This window comes from Phalangium opilio, unplaced genomic scaffold (genome assembly GCF_054372755.1).
Source record: "Phalangium opilio isolate 3A_F unplaced genomic scaffold, DU_Popi_V2 ptg000039l_2, whole genome shotgun sequence".
Classification (NCBI taxonomy): domain Eukaryota; kingdom Metazoa; phylum Arthropoda; class Arachnida; order Opiliones; family Phalangiidae; genus Phalangium; species Phalangium opilio.
This window is the reverse complement of record NW_028324163.1, coordinates 1,510,338-1,524,336: the sequence shown is the minus strand read 5'-3', so window position 1 is coordinate 1,524,336 and position 13,999 is coordinate 1,510,338. Positions and strand designations below refer to the sequence as shown.

The window sequence follows — 13,999 nt, the reverse complement described above, 5'->3', positions numbered from 1 at the left end:
AAGAGAGAGGAGGATGGGTCGGGTGAGTTTTTTTAAAAAAGAGTTTCATCGGTCTGCCGACCTCTTTACAGTCCCTTTAAGATGTACGCGGCGAGCGGCTAGGGTTACGAGAAACGTCAAGCCTCCCAATGGCAGCGCTTCCACCAAAGGTTCACGCAATGGCGCATTTTCTTATGCCTTAGAGTGAATCAATTGCCTTATATACCCTAAATTTACAAAAGTTCTGATATAGGTGTTCCCTTGAGGTATAACGTTAAAGATAGCTATGGTTAAAATTATTGTAGGAATAATGTTTCTGAAACCGACTTAACTATATGGTGTAGTGGTTTTCACGTCCGCTTCACACGCGGAAGGACCCAGGTTCGAGCCCTGGTAGATACATGTTTCGACCATCAGCATTAGACATAATAATAAGGTAGATCTCTTCGAAAAATCAGAATTAGCAGTATTTATGGTGTAGTGGTTATCACCTCCGCCTAACACGCGGAAGGTCCCAGGGTCGGGCTCTGGTAGATACATGTTTTGACCACCTTGATTGGACATAATATTAAGCTAGATCTCTTGGAAAACTCTGTATGACAATGTATGAATGGTGTAGTGGTTATAACGTCCGCCTAACACGCGAAAGGCCTCAGGTTCGTGCCCTGGTAGAAATATGTTTTGATCATCATCATTAGACATAATAATAAGGTAGATCTCTTCAAAAAATCAGAATAAGCTGTATTTATGGTGTAGTGGTTATCACCTCCGTCTGAGACGCGGAAGGTCACAGGGTCAAGCCCTGGCAGAAACATGTTTTGACCATCGTGATTGGACATAATAGTAAGCTAGATCCCTTGAAAAAATTTGTATGCCAACGGATCTATGGTGTAGTGGTTATCACGTCCGTGTAGCACGCGGAAGAACCCAGGTTCGAGCCCTGGTAGATACATGTTTTGAACATCGTGATTGGACAATAATAAGCTAAATCTCTTAAAAAACTCTGTATGGCAACGTAGTTATGGTGTAGTGGTTATAACGTCCGCCTAACACGCGAAAGGTCCCAGGTTCGAGCCCTGACATATATGTCTTGACCATCGTGATTAGACATAATAATAAGGTCGATCTCTTCGAAAACTCAGAATAACCAAGTATCTATGGTGTAGTGTTTATCACGTCCGCATAAGACGCGGAAGGTCCCAGGGTCGAGCTCTGGTAGATACATGTTTTGACCACCTTGATTGGACATAATATTACGCTAGACCTCTTGTAAAACTCTGTATGATATCGTATCTGTGGTGTAGTGGTTATCACGTCGGCTTCACACGCGGAAGGACGCAGTTTCGAGCCCTGGTAGATACATGTTTCGACCATCGTGATTGGACATAATATTAAGCTAGATCTCTTGGAAAACTCTGTATGACAACGTAGCTATAGTGTAGTGGTTATCACGTCCGCTTGACATGCGGAAGGTCCCAGGTTCGAGCCCTGGTTGAAATATGTTTTGACCATCGTGATTAGACATAATAATAAGGTAGATCTCTTTGAGAACTCAGAATAACCCGTATCTATGGTGTAGTGGTTATTACGTCCGCCTAAGACGCGGAAGGTCCCAGGGTCGAGCTCTGGTAGATACATCTTTTGACCACCTTGATTGGACATAATATTACGCTAGATCTCGTGGAAAACTCATTATAACCAAGTATCTATGGTGTAGTGATTATCACGTCCGCCTAACACGCGGAAGTCCGTGGTTTGAGCCCTGGAAGACCATGTATTGACCATCGTGATTAGACATAATATCAAGCTAGATCTCTTGTAAACTCAGTATTACCACGTATCTATTGTGTAGTAGATATCACGTCCTTTTTTCACGCTGAATGTCCAAGGTTAAAGACCTGGCAGATACATGTATTGACAATCGTGATTGGACATAATATTAAGCAAGATCTCTTGAAAACACAGTAATACCACGTATCTATTGTGTAGTAGATATCACGTCCGTTTTTAACGCTGAATGTCCCATGTTCGAACACTGGAAGATACATGTTTTCACCATCATGATTAGACATAATAATAAGCTAGATCTCTTCGAATACTTTTAATTACTACGTATCTATGGTGTAGTGGTTATCACGCCCGCTTGACATGCGGAAGGTCCCAGGTTCGAGCCCTGGTAGATACATGTATTGACCATCGGGATTGGACATGAGAATTAGCTAGATCTCTTGGAAAACTCAGTGCTACCACGTATCGATGGTGTAGTGGTTATCACGCCCGCTTCACACGGGGGAAGTACCAGGTTCGAGCCCAGGTAGATACATGTTTTAACCATCGTGATTGGACATAATAATTAGCTAGATCTCTTGGAAAACTTAGACTTACCACGTGTCTGTGGTTATAATAAATATTTAACAATTATTTCACTTCACTTGGTTTAATAATGTGACACAGGTAGCATACTTTTTCCCTACTTCTAAAACCATTAAACTAAGTAATATTAGAAGTTCAACAGATTGTCTAAAAAAGATGTTAAAATACACTGTAAATGGTGCTTAAATGCCTAATATTTCCTTAATACTTGCAAATAATCTTAGTAAATGGCGTGAATTGATCATAGAAATGGGGTTAAAGTACACCCTAAATGATGTCTTTTTTGGCATGGAAAAAACTGCATATATGGTGTTTGAATGCACCATCATATTTTAGAGTATGTATTTTATGTATGACGGTAAAGCAAACATAATTATTCAAAATTTAATTACATTAAGACTGAAGTGACAGATATTATATAAAAACGTCTTGGTTTGGACCAAGGCCGAAAAACCAAACGATATGTGTGAGGTTTTTCAATTGACTGAAGTTTCAGATATTGAAATTTTTTTCTAGTTATTTTTATCCACTCAATCCTTAATCAATATTTAATTCAATCAACTGATTTTACTGTTAATCGATCTAGTCCCTCTAAATTAATTGAAAAAATTACATATCTACGCTTTTTCAAGAACAATTACATTTTCCGAAAACATTTTATCATTTAACATTCATGTTGGCAAACTAAGAATATTGTTGAGGTGAGACGAGACGATAGTGTTTACACTGCAAACCAGTTGTGAATGTAGCTATCAGAATATACGGTAAACAGCTGAAGCGTAGACTTCATTTCCTGATCTTTTCCCCATTGACTGATTTCCATGTGTCCAAGATTTATCCTTATTGGATGTAAAATGTCGTCTGCTTTACTGTATATTCGCTATGCTTGAAATACTGCTTCAATATTTCGTAAATTTTTACATTAAAAAAAGAGAAATAATTCCATATCTAGGTAAATAAGTTAGTAGTAGTAGACCTCTTGAATCGGAGATTTAATATTTTGGTTTTTCCAACTCGTTATTTCTTGAAATTTGTTATGGTTTTCGCGATTTTTACCTCTCCGAGTGACGATGACGTCACGGAGAGGTATTACACTGGACGTGTCTGTCTGTCACACCCCACGTGACTGCGTTCGCAGTTTGCGTATCAGAGCAAACGTGTTCGCAATTTCCGGGCCGCGTTCGCAGTACACAGAATTTCCGAAAACTTTACTTCATTTCCTTTATCTATCTTATTTAACGCCGATCATTAACTAGTCGTTACACCTTCATCTGCTGACTAACCGCCAGTTCTTTAACTCAACATGCTCAGTATTTATTGGCTTCTATCAACAACACCATGCACTAGTCTTTCATGTACACCACACACCCACCAATCTGTTCTTATTGGCTTCTAACACCTCGATCTACTGGTCTTTCGTCTATACCACATAGACACCAATCTGCAACATTTGCTTCTAACACCACCATTTACTGGTCTTTCGTCTATACCACATAGACACCAATCTGAAACATTGGCTTCTACACCATCATCGTCGTTAGGCTTAAAGGGACTCTAAAGAAGTCGGCGGACCGTTGGAAACATTTTTTGAAAACGTCGTTATTGACGTCACAATTCCCGGGGGGTGAGCAAAACGAAAGTCTTTCCTTCTAGCAAACGCAGCGGGGGTTTCGGACTCTCGCGGGGCAGAACTGGGGAAACGCCGAAGCAGGGCGGATCACAACCAATCTCAAGAGAGAGGAGGATGGGTCGGGTGAGTTTTTTTAAAAAAGAGTTTCATCGGTCTGCCGACCTCTTTACAGTCCCTTTAAGATGTACGCGGCGAGCGGCTAGGGTTACGAGAAACGTCAAGCCTCCCAATGGCAGCGCTTCCACCAAAGGTTCACGCAATGGCGCATTTTCTTATGCCTTAGTGTGAATCAATTGCCTTATATACCCTAAATTTACAAAAGTTCTGATATAGGTGTTCCCTTGAGGTATAACGTTAAAGATAGCTATGGTTAAAATTATTGTAGGAATAATGTTTCTGAAACCGACTTAACTATATGGTGTAGTGGTTTTCACGTCCGCTTCACACGCGGAAGGACCCAGGTTCGAGCCCTGGTAGATACATGTTTCGACCATCAGCATTAGACATAATAATAAGGTAGATCTCTTCGAAAAATCAGAATTAGCAGTATTTATGGTGTAGTGGTTATCACCTCCGCCTAACACGCGGAAGGTCCCAGGGTCGGGCTCTGGTAGATACATGTTTTGACCACCTTGATTGGACATAATATTAAGCTAGATCTCTTGGAAAACTCTGTATGACAATGTATGAATGGTGTAGTGGTTATAACGTCCGCCTAACACGCGAAAGGCCTCAGGTTCGTGCCCTGGTAGAAATATGTTTTGATCATCATCATTAGACATAATAATAAGGTAGATCTCTTCAAAAAATCAGAATAAGCTGTATTTATGGTGTAGTGGTTATCACCTCCGTCTGAGACGCGGAAGGTCACAGGGTCAAGCCCTGGCAGAAACATGTTTTGACCATCGTGATTGGACATAATAGTAAGCTAGATCCCTTGAAAAACTTTGTATGCCAACGGATCTATGGTGTAGTGGTTATCACGTCCGTGTAGCACGCGGAAGAACCCAGGTTCGAGCCCTGGTAGATACATGTTTTGAACATCGTGATTGGACAATAATAAGCTAAATCTCTTAAAAAACTCTGTATGGCAACGTAGTTATGGTGTAGTGGTTATAACGTCCGCCTAACACGCGAAAGGTCCCAGGTTCGAGCCCTGACATATATGTCTTGACCATCGTGATTAGACATAATAATAAGGTCGATCTCTTGGAAAACTCAGAATAACCAAGTATCTATGGTGTAGTGTTTATCACGTCCGCATAAGACGCGGAAGGTCCCAGGGTCGAGCTCTGGTAGATACATGTTTTGACCACCTTGATTGGACATAATATTACGCTAGATCTCTTGTAAAACTCTGTATGATATCGTATCTGTGGTGTAGTGGTTATCACGTCCGCATAAGACGCGGAAGGTCCCAGGGTCGAGCTCTGGTAGACACATGTTTTGACCACCTTGATTGGACATAATATTACGCTAGATCTCTTGTAAAACTCTGTATGATATCGTATCTGTGGTGTAGTGGTTATCACGTCGGCTTCACACGCGGAAGGACGCAGTTTTCGAGCCCTGGTTGATACATGTTTCGACCATCGTGATTGGACATAATATTAAGCTAGATCTCTTGGAAAACTCTGTATGACAACGTAGCTATAGTGTAGTGGTTATCACGTCCGCCTAACACGCGAATGGTCCCAGATTCGAGCCCTGGTTGAAATATGTTTTGACCATCGTGATTAGACATAATAATAAGGTAGATCTCTTTGAAAACTCAGAATAACCCGTATCTATGGTGTAGTGGTTATTACGTCCGCCTAAGACGCGGAAGGTCCCAGGGTCGAGCTCTGGTAGATACATCTTTTGACCACCTTGATTGGACATAATATTACGCTAGATCTCGTGGAAAACTCATTATAACCAAGTATCTATGGTGTAGTGATTATCACGTCCGCCTAACACGCGGAAGTCCGTGGTTTGAGCCCTGGAAGATAAAAGTTTTGACCATCGTGATTAGACATAATATCAAGCTAGATCTCTTGTAAACTCAGTATTACCACGTATCTATTGTGTAGTAGATATCACGTCCTTTTTTCACGCTGAATGTCCAAGGTTAAAGACCTGGCAGATACATGTAATGACAATCGTGATTGGACATAATATTAAGCAAGATCTCTTGAAAACACAGTAATACCACGTATCTATTGTGTAGTAGATATCACGTCCGTTTTTAACGCTGAATGTCCCAGGTTCGAGCCCTGGTAGATACATGTATTGACCATCGGGATTGGACATGAGAATTAGCTAGATCTCTTGGAAAACTCAGTGCTACCACGTATCTATGGTGTAGTGGTTATCACGCCCGCTTCACACGGGGGAAGTACCAGGTTCGAGCCAAGGTAGATACATGTTTTGACCATCGTGATTGGACATAATATTAGGCAAGGTCTCTTGGAAAACTCTGTATGACAATGTATCAGCGGTGTAGTGGTTATCACGTCCGCTTCACACGCGGAAGGACCCAGGTGCGAGGCCTGGTAGAAACGTGTTTTGACTATCGTGATAAGACATGGTAACAAGGTAGATCTCTTCGAAAACTCAGTATTACCACTTATCTATTGTCCGTTTTTCACGCTGAATGTTCCTGGTTCGAGCACTGGAAAATACATCTTTTCACCATCATGATTAGACATAATAATAAGCTAGATCTCTTCGAATACTTTATATTACCACGTATCTAATGTGTAGTGGGTATCACGTCCGCTTCACACGCGGAAGGACCCAGGTTCGAGGCATGGTAGATACATGTTTTGACCATCGTCATTGGACATAATAATAAGCTACATCTCTTGGAAAACTTAGTACGACGACGTATCTATGGTGTAGTGGTTATCACGTCCGCTTTACACGCGGAAGGACCCAGGTTCGAGCCCTGGTAGATACGTGTTTTGACCATCGTGATTGGATATATTAATAAGGTAGATCTCTTCGAAAACTCAGTATTACCACGTATCTATTGTCCGTTTTTCACGCTGAATGTCCCAGGTTCGAACACTGGAAGACACATGTTTTCACCATCATGATTAGACATAATAATAAGCTAGATCTCTTCGAATACATCATTTTACCACGTATCTATGGTGTAGTGGTTATCACGTCCGCTTCGCGCGCGGAGGGACCCAGGTTTGAGCCCTGGGAGGTTTATGTTTTGACCATCGTGATTGGACATAATAATAAGCTAGATCTCTTAAAAAACTGTTTGACAACGTAGCTATGGTGTGGTGGTTATCACGTCCGCTTCGCACGCGATAGGTCTCAGGTTCGAGCCCTGGTAGAAACATGTTTTGACCATCGTGATTAGACATAATAATAAGGTAGATCTCTTTGAAAACTCATATTAAGCAGTATCTATGGTGTAGTGTTTATCACCTCCGCCTAACACGCGGAAGGTCCCAGGGTCGAGCCCTGGTAGTTACATGTTTTGACCATCCTGATTAAACATAATATTAAGCTAGATCTCTTGAAAAACTCTGTATGACAACGTATCTATGGTGTAGTGGTTATCACGCCCGCTTCACACGCGGAATGTCCCAGGTTCGAGCCCTGGTAGATACATGTATTGACCATCGGGATTGGACTTAATATTAGGCTAGATCTCTTGGAAAACTCTGTACCATATCGTATCTATGGTATCGTGGTTATATCGTCCGCTTCACACGCGGAGGGACCCAGGTTCGAGCCCTTGTAGATAAATGTTTTGACCATCGTGATTGGACATAATAATAAGCCATTTCGTCTGTGGTTCCTGGTACTGGAGGTTACTTTGTTACGTTTTTGTCGGAGGAAGATGCTGAAGAGTGTGTCAAAGCTGGGGTGGAAGTCATGGACGTCCTGTGTCCTGCTGAATCAGTCGTCTCGAGATCGGTAATTATTAAAATACATGGTTTGCCTGAATTCGTGTCCGATGATGCCGTGGTTGCGAAATTGCTCTCCCTTGGTTGCGAAATCAAGGGGGAGGTCGTTTGGCGTAAATTTGATGGATTGTATCTTGGTGAGCGTTGCGTACGCGTGGTTTTGCCCAAGGGGGTTTCATCACTTCCGTACGGCTTGAAAATCGCGGATGTTCTCGGGCGCGAAACCTTTTATCGCGTTCGCCATGAGGCGCAAAATCGGGTTTGTAACGGGTGTCTCGCTGAAGGTCTAATTTACAAAAGTTGTCCGCGTAATGTTTGTCGTCGGTGTGAGACACACGGTCATCTTGCCCGTGACTGCCCAGAGAAGTTGGGTCAGGTAGCTATCGGTTCTGAACGCGATGTCGTGCTCCAGTCCGAAGTCTCTCCTGTCCGAGATGGGGAAGGCTTGCCCCCTGCTCCCCTGTCCGATGGAGTTGCTGTTGCGGAGATTCCTAACGTCACCGTTGCCATTTCTGGCCATCATTGCCAGAATCTCAGTTCTAGTGAGGATATGCTCGTCGACGGTGACCCCGATGCGGAAGTTAACCCTTTTGAGTCAGTGGGGGGAGGCAATCGGGGAACTAAACATTCTCCTGGTTCCACTTCTGACTTGTCGCAGAAACGTTCCAGTTCCTGAGGAAACAGAATCCGAATCTGGCCAACACTCGTGGGTTTACTCCGAATAAAACCGCCGGACCCTTCACAGACAAAGTAGGGTGCATGGTTGTCAAACTAGCTACTTTTAATGTTCATGGCTTACGAGACGTGGGTAAGATGGCTTTATTAGTCGAGTTCATTAAGGACATGGACATTGTTTTTTTACAAGAAACGCATTGGAATGCGTCGCATGTCGCTGCCTTTAAATTGCTATTTTTTGGTCAATTGTTTTTTTTTCATGATCTTGTGAGTGGCTTTCGGGGGGTCGCTATCTTGTTTACTCCAAAATTGGCTATACGGATTTTGAATGTTACTCAAATAATTTTCGGTCGGGCTTTATTGGTTACTACCGAGTTTTTGGAAGTAAGAACGTATTTTTTAATCTTTACGCCCCCAACGCCGAGGGTGATCGGGTTTAGTTTTTTGGTGATATGAGAAATTCTTTCCCGGACGGTAGAGTCGTGTTTGCCGGGGATCTAAATGATATTTGTAGTTGCCACCTGGACCGTTCGCCCTCGGGGGTGGGGTCCTCTGATTTTCGGCCTACAAACGTTCAAGTTTTTACCTCTCCGAGTGACGATGACGTCACGGAGAGGTTTTACACTGGACGTGTCTGTGTGTGTGTCTGTCACCGCGTTCGCAGTTGGCAAGTCGGAGCAAACGTGTTCGCAATTTCCGAACCGCGTTCGCAGTACACAGAAATTCGTAAAATTTTACTTCATTGCTTTATCCATCTTATTTGACGCCAATCATTAACTAGCCGTTAGACCTTCATCTGTTGGCTAACCGCCAATTCTTTCACTCAACACCCTCAGTATTTATTGGCTTCTAACAACAACACCTTGCACTAGTCTTTCGTGTACACCACATACACACCAATCTGTTCTTAATGGCTTCTAACACCACCATCTACTGGTCTTTCGTCTATACCACATAGACACCAATCTGCAACATTGGCTTCTAACACCACCATCTACTGGTCTTTCGTCTATACCACATAGACACCAATCTGTACCATTGGCTTCTACTCCATCATCGTCGTTAGACTTAAGATGTTAGGGTTACGAGAAACGTCTAGCCTCCCAATGGCAGGGCTTCCACCAATGGTTCACGCAATTGCGCATTTTCTTATCCATTAGTGTGAATCAATCGCCTTATATACCCAAAAATTTACAAAAGTTCTGATATAGGTGTTCCCTAGAAGTATAACGTTAAATATAGCTACGTTTAAAATTATTTTAGGAATTAAGTTTCTTAAACCGACTTAACTATAATTAACGTAAAATACTGACGATTAAAATAATTAATATCAGTTATATTTATTTAATTATTTAAGATTAACTTCTTTCTATGTAATGACACAAGTGAGAGTTTATATAGAACGAGTAATGAAGATTGCATCTGAATCGAAACACTACACGAATATCAAAGTTAATATAAAGCGAGTAGCATGAAAAGATCTCTTACAAAACGATAACATTTCCTTTTTGCAGAATATTAAATGGAAATAGTTTAAATATTTTTCGGCATTACGATTCTTTAAGTAGTTGTGTAGATATAAAGCTCTGTTTCATCTCAATATTCCAAGAACATGTTTTGATATTACATTTCAATTTTGGTGTTTACTTTTTAATTCAGCTTTACTACATTTATATATAGTGTAAACGCAACTCTTAACTTCATTAGATAATATGGATGTTAATACTTCATCTCTCCGTAAGTGTTGAAACGATTGAGTCTATGAGATAAGATACCCTAGATTGTAACCAGAGATGACCTTGTTTCGTATCCTCTTATAGGATGTCTTAACGGTTCAGAGTGAGCCGAAAGTTAAATACAAATTAAGATATAAGATGTTTTAAAATAATTGTTGAGGATATATACTGAAAGACACTGTAACCGTCACAAATTCACTTGGCAATATCTCGCCTAATTGGTGCTATTCTTTTCCGTTTTATCTCATTGACTGATGGACCTCTGTTTAAAAGTATATTTTATATTGAAAAATGTTAGCCCTCGGTTCAACAAAGAGACGTTTATCTTACTTAACACTGTGAATTAATCGTCTTATATACCCTAAAGTTTCTAAAATTGTCAAAGAGGCATACGCTAAAATTCAAACGTCAACCATACCTACGTATTATTTTATGAAGAACTTTTCAGAAAACAACTAGACTCAAGGTAAATTACTGACGATTAAAATTAATAATACCAATTATATTTATTTATTTAATTATTAAAGAACATATCTTTCTTCGGAACGACTTCGTCGAAGTTTATACAGAACGAGTAATGAAGATTGCGTTTGAAATCGATATGCATATTCATTGCACAGTTTGTAAATAGCGAGTTCTTTAAGGAACTCCATTGTAAATAATTTCCTTTACAAACCATGGAAACTCTCACCAAAGTTAATATAGGATGAGATGTGATATTTCTCTGCTTTCGGCATGTAATTCAAATAGGGTATATGAATTACATGCGGAGTAAAGTTAGTATTAAATGAGTAATTAAGTTACTTTCTAACAATTCAATGTAATGAAATTAGTTATCAATGAAAGCAGAGAAGCAAAGTCGATTAATTTGAAATAACAAAGAGTTTTTCGTTTGACTATCTCAAGCTAATCTGTTTAACATAAGCAAGAGAGCCGGGAGTGTGGCGCACTCCTGTAAGCCAAGCTTCTGGGCGACAAAGTTTGAGGGAATAAGACACATGTCGGCAATCCTACGGTGACTTGACCCCCACACCCCGTCCGTCACCTCCCAAGTAAGCCTCTTTTCCTTCCCCTGCTTTCACACATAATGACACCTGATTAATCGCATCCTGGCCGCGGTCCTTTGACCCAATTCGCAAAAAAAACATAAGCAAGAGTATTTCCCATTTCTTTTATAAACTTGCACTCATTGGTGCATCCTCCTTGCTTGTATGGCTAGAGATAAATAGCTGTAGTAAGATCAAAGGTAATAATTACGCTGGCTATATATGAATATTTTTTTAAATATGACGACAAGATTAGGTGTATTGGCAAGCCTGTTAGTAGTACAGAGATATTTTTTACGCGCGAGACTTATTATTTATTTAAAATTCAACAAAAATCTCTTATCATTAATGCCGATTTTCATTGGCTGCTAGCAATCTGCCACAATGGAGAAATATTAAATTAGACATAGATGCATTTAATTCAATTTTAAATGGACTTTCGTTCTCAATCCAAGAAAATTACTAAATATAAAATGCCAATAAAAAACGGCATAAATCTAGTCGAATAAATATGCTGGCAATCTATATATGTTTTTTAAAAATGATAGGAAGACATAGTTGAGTTCATACGCCCACCAAGTTGTAAAAAGACCCTATTTTTAACTGCGGGGTTTATTCTAATTTAGAATTCTGAAGGCAGTAGACTATCAATTAACTACTGGCGAAATAATATTGCGAAATTTGAAGAATTGAGGAAAATAAGTGAGTTCGCTTATTTTGTGAGTATTGTAGCATTTACTAAAATGGAGGAAGACAATGATTTAACTAAAGAGGAAATACGAAAGCGTAAGGCAAGGGAAAGAATGAGGGCAAAGTGGTCAGATCCTGAATTTAGGAAACGAGAAAATGAAAGGAGAAAAGCGTTAGCAGCTGAGAAAAAGGCTAAAGTTCTAGAACCAGGTTCAAGTACACCTAATGTTGGTCTTAGCGCGCGGCCAGTTAGCCATGATCCTACGAAGGGTAAAGAATTAGATGTAAGCGCTAGCGTAAGTTCTTTAAATGAAGGGATATCTACTAATGAGCAACCCAATAATTTGCGTAATAATAATAATCCTGATATTACTGAAATTTTCGACGAACCTAGTACGTCCCATGGTAATGTGTATCCGTTAGAGAGGTTAAGAATTTTTAGACAAAACAAAGAATATGGTAACAGTGGCAATGATTCAAAACGTGAAATTGAAAATCAGGGTGGTATATTTTCCAACAAGGTAAAAAGGCTTGATGAATGGTACCAAGCTAGCGAACGTGTTAAGAATCAGTTAAGTAAGGCTATTGAACGCCAAGATCCAGAGTACAAGGAGAAAGAACGTGTCAGAAACCAGTTATATAAGGCAGCTCAACGCGAAGACCCAAAGTATAGAACGAGCCAGAAACCAAACGGGTATGGCTGCTTAACGCCAAAATCCAGAATACAGAGATAATGAACGAGCTAGAAACCAGATAGGTATGGCTGATAAACGCCAAAACCCAGAGTATAGGGAAGGTGAACGAGCTAGTAACCAGCTATATAAGTCAGCTAAGCGCCAAGACCCAGAGTATAGGGAAGGTGAACGAGCCAGAAACCAAACGGGTATGGCTGCTAAACGCCAAAATCCAGAATACAGAGATAATGAACGAGCTAGAAACCAGATAGGTACGGCTGATAAACGCCAAAACCCAGAGTATAGGGAAGGTGAACGAGCTAGTAACCAGTTATATAAGTCAGCTAAGCGACAAGACCCAGAGTATAGGGAAGGTGAACGAGCTAGTAACCAGATAGGCATGACTGCTCAACGCCAAAATCCAGAATACACACAAAATGAACGTCATAGAAACCAGACCGGTATGGTTGCCAGGCGTGAAGATATAGGTTTTAGGACTTCTGAACGTTCAAGAAATAGATTTTCTGTGGCAGATAGGCGAGCAAATCCTTTGTTTATAGAGCAGACATATTTTGATAGCATAAAAGAAGGTCCAACCTGGCCGTGTGAAGGATGTTCAAATCTTTTTTTAAGTCATCTGGCACCATAGTTAAGTCCATAGATTTTTTGTCAGTCCCTGGTATTGAACGACGGGAGTTGGATGATGAAATATTTTTGTGTAGTACTTGCAATAAAGCTGTTAAGAGTGTAGGACGCGTGTTTAAAAGAAGAGACGGTATTCAGAATGCGGTAAAAACTAAAAACTAGATTTATTTTGCTTTGCTTTATATATCAGATTGATTGCATGAAAAAAATATTAACATCGTAACATTGATAAAAAACATTTCCGTATAAAAATTAAATAATTAGTTTTTTCTTCCCTATGACCGGGACTCCACATTACTCCCCTTCCAGTGTCAACGCTTAAAACTAGCAGGCTTGAAATTTCGACCCGAACGGGTTCGGTGATCACTGGTCGAAGTAGCGGTAGGCATATCCGGAAATGATACTTTCTTTGCTATCTTCTTCACATCAAGAGCATTTGGCAGTTTCGCTGTGACAGTACATGGCTCATCTACCTCGAGAAACGCAGGTTTTAGACGATCGATAGTAACGGTGTCTGTTCTTTTTCCAATTTGAACTTTGAAGTATTTAGCACTCCGCTCGAGTACTAGGTAAGGACCATCATACTTCGGTTGAAGGGGTTTTCGGACCGTGTCATTTCTAATCCAAACGTGTGAACAGC

At 40.5% G+C, this 13,999-nt stretch overlaps 10 non-coding genes across 10 annotated transcripts; all 10 read left to right on the top strand.

Annotated features, from left to right (window-relative positions):
• Positions 1-312: 312 nt before the first annotated feature.
• TRNAV-CAC (transfer RNA valine (anticodon CAC)) lies at positions 313-381 on the top strand. Its single transcript has one exon. It is a non-coding gene; the product is annotated as a tRNA-Val (tRNA).
• A 477-nt stretch (positions 382-858) lies between these two features.
• Positions 859-931, top strand: TRNAA-AGC (transfer RNA alanine (anticodon AGC)). Its single transcript has one exon. It is a non-coding gene; the product is annotated as a tRNA-Ala (tRNA).
• Positions 932-1,409: 478 nt separating this feature from the next.
• TRNAV-GAC (transfer RNA valine (anticodon GAC)) lies at positions 1,410-1,479 on the top strand. The gene has a single exon. It is a non-coding gene; the product is annotated as a tRNA-Val (tRNA).
• A 64-nt stretch (positions 1,480-1,543) lies between these two features.
• Positions 1,544-1,616, top strand: TRNAL-AAG (transfer RNA leucine (anticodon AAG)). Its single transcript has one exon. It is a non-coding gene; the product is annotated as a tRNA-Leu (tRNA).
• Positions 1,617-2,091: 475 nt separating this feature from the next.
• TRNAV-GAC (transfer RNA valine (anticodon GAC)) lies at positions 2,092-2,164 on the top strand. The gene has a single exon. It is a non-coding gene; the product is annotated as a tRNA-Val (tRNA).
• A 2,231-nt stretch (positions 2,165-4,395) lies between these two features.
• Positions 4,396-4,464, top strand: TRNAV-CAC (transfer RNA valine (anticodon CAC)). The gene has a single exon. It is a non-coding gene; the product is annotated as a tRNA-Val (tRNA).
• A 477-nt stretch (positions 4,465-4,941) lies between these two features.
• Positions 4,942-5,014, top strand: TRNAA-AGC (transfer RNA alanine (anticodon AGC)). The gene has a single exon. It is a non-coding gene; the product is annotated as a tRNA-Ala (tRNA).
• Positions 5,015-5,765: 751 nt separating this feature from the next.
• On the top strand, positions 5,766-5,838 carry TRNAL-AAG (transfer RNA leucine (anticodon AAG)). Its single transcript has one exon. It is a non-coding gene; the product is annotated as a tRNA-Leu (tRNA).
• Positions 5,839-6,850: 1,012 nt separating this feature from the next.
• TRNAV-UAC (transfer RNA valine (anticodon UAC)) lies at positions 6,851-6,923 on the top strand. Its single transcript has one exon. It is a non-coding gene; the product is annotated as a tRNA-Val (tRNA).
• Positions 6,924-7,521: 598 nt separating this feature from the next.
• Positions 7,522-7,594, top strand: TRNAV-CAC (transfer RNA valine (anticodon CAC)). The gene has a single exon. It is a non-coding gene; the product is annotated as a tRNA-Val (tRNA).
• Positions 7,595-13,999: the final 6,405 nt, after the last annotated feature.